Source organism: Notolabrus celidotus, chromosome 23 (genome assembly GCF_009762535.1).
Source record: "Notolabrus celidotus isolate fNotCel1 chromosome 23, fNotCel1.pri, whole genome shotgun sequence".
Lineage (NCBI taxonomy): Eukaryota > Metazoa > Chordata > Actinopteri > Labriformes > Labridae > Notolabrus > Notolabrus celidotus.
Genome location: NC_048294.1, coordinates 23,402,126 through 23,404,343, shown reverse-complemented (window position 1 = coordinate 23,404,343; position 2,218 = coordinate 23,402,126). Strand labels below are relative to the sequence as shown.

Sequence of the window (2,218 nt, the reverse complement as noted above, 5' to 3'; positions counted from 1 at the left end):
AATTTTGCCGGATGCCGGAGCACGACGCATCAATCTCAACAGAGCAGATGGAGCGGGACAGGAAGTCAGGTTTCACCAAAACAAAATGAAAACACCTGGTTAATTTTCAGAATAAAACACTCTGTGTTATCACCAGATCGTATTTCACTTAACTACAACAACAAACCAAAGTCATGATGAGCGGAGCCAGGCCTGGAGTCATCAGGTCAGAGGTTTTCAGAGGACCAGAAAGACAACATGGATGAGGAGAGGAGGAGGAGGAGGAGAATCCTTGATTCAGTGATTACTGCGGGAGAACCTCGGTCACATGACTCCAGCTGTCCGTTGGTCCTGCTCCGTGCTGGGTTCCGAAAACGCAACCAGTGGGTGTTGACGGACAAGAGAGCACAGAGCCAGACCTCAATAGATCAGAGATGGATCGCCCCGCAGATGTTGAAGGACTCTGTGGGGTTTCATTGTACAGATCACATTAATGTAAGTGAAATAAGAAGCCATTAGGATCCTGAAATGTAGGCTAACAATGATGTTTTTAAGGTTTTTTTAAAGGAAGATTAAATAATTAAAATGAAGAGCCGTAGTAAAACCTGTAATCATAAGCCAGGTTTAATGATTTACACATGAACGAAGGTTTCTTTATAAAACTTTACCATGACTAAGATATCATCTAAATGTGAAATAATAATGTTAACCAATGTTTGTACCTGTGGGTTCGACATGAGTAACAGCTGTGCAGCTCATCACCTGACGCGGCTGTGGAGGGAAGGATTTCTCATTTTGCAAACATGCCTCCTCTGTCCCCATGTCTCTTCCTGTCACTCTCTTTCATTTCCTCAACAGGAGGAGCTAAGACACGAGGAAACAAGTAGAGGACCAAAGAACATGATTAAAGAATTGAGAAGAAGCCTGTGAACAGTAACGGTATTTAAACATACAGTCTATGATAAAAACCTTATAATCAAGAAAAATAAGCTCACAGAGGTACTTGTGAGACATTAATGTTTTATGTCTGCAACGCACACAATCAGGATAACTCAAGGTGATTTTATTGCAAAAAATGTCATATTTACATCTATATCATGCAGCACATCTGAAGAGAGAGCATTCATATAGTTTGATTTCATGTTTTAATATCAACGAGGTGTAGGAGGGCTTCAGGCTGTTATTAAGACGGATGCAGTAAATGTTAAAGTCACCAGATGTCACTGCGTTTGCCGAGCTTGAAGCTCAACAGTGTCTGTTTTTTGTTGGCAGAAACAGAAAGATGGCCCAAAAGCTTCATAAACCTCATCAACCCATTTCTAATGTTTAGTTTCTTCTTGCTGGTTTGTGCACATAGATGACTCTGACTTTTGTGGTACTCATATTCATACTAAGTGATATTTTAGGGGGGTTGATTTTAAGAACACTCTGGGCCCCATCTACTAAAGGTTTGCCTGTATAAAAACACGTGCAAACTGGATCGCTATCCATTTAGCGTGTTTGTCTTCATGAATGTGCAGAATACATGCAGATCATTAGAACGCCCAAAATACTGGGAGGAGGAGATGCAAATGTAATCATTTAGCACACGCAATGTGATTTATCAAACCCTGAAGCAGATAGCAGGCGCTGTTTTTGGGTCTATATTTAGCACGTTTGAAAGGCAGGTGCAAACTGGCAAAGCGTTACGCACACATGGCTGTCACAAAAAGGAGCCATGCCTTATCTCCTATGGAGAAACTCCTTGCAACACTGCATTTTCTTGTAATCAAAAAATAATAAAACAACACAAATTCAAAGCAGTTCAGCACCACGGATAGCAACCGCATCATTCTGACACCCACTTTAACTGTTTCAAATAATGAAAGCACAGTAGGTCACTGTATCAACAGATATACAGTTTAGTAAAATTGGCACAGCGGCCCACATGTTCACATACAAACAAAAAATCAATATGAAGTACTCGGCCTACTCACCACTGTTTGGACGAGCCTTAAGCGCCGCGGACTCCACGATGCACTGTATGTCCATTTTCTTTGCTCTGTCAAGTCCACTCAGTCTCTCCTGTCCCATCTTGCTCATCAAGGGGTTTTTAATTAGTTTTAACTTGGAGAATGAGCGCTCAGAAGTTGTGCTGGAAGTGATGGGAAGAGTAAAAAATAACAGGAGGGCGCAAAACTCACTGCTGGGTGGTTGACTGAGCATTTTTGCCAGATCCCTAACAGACTTTTGCTTTGGT

The 2,218-nt window shown here is 41.6% G+C and overlaps 1 long non-coding RNA gene across 1 annotated transcript; it reads right to left on the bottom strand.

Moving 5' to 3' along the window:
- Positions 1 to 333: 333 nt before the first annotated feature.
- Positions 334 to 2,002, bottom strand: LOC117806960. Its single transcript, XR_004629842.1, has 3 exons — positions 1,956 to 2,002; positions 702 to 843; positions 334 to 442 (listed from the first exon to the last, which is right to left on the bottom strand). It is a non-coding gene; the product is annotated as an uncharacterized LOC117806960 (long non-coding RNA).
- Between the last annotated feature and the right edge of the window lie 216 nt (positions 2,003 to 2,218).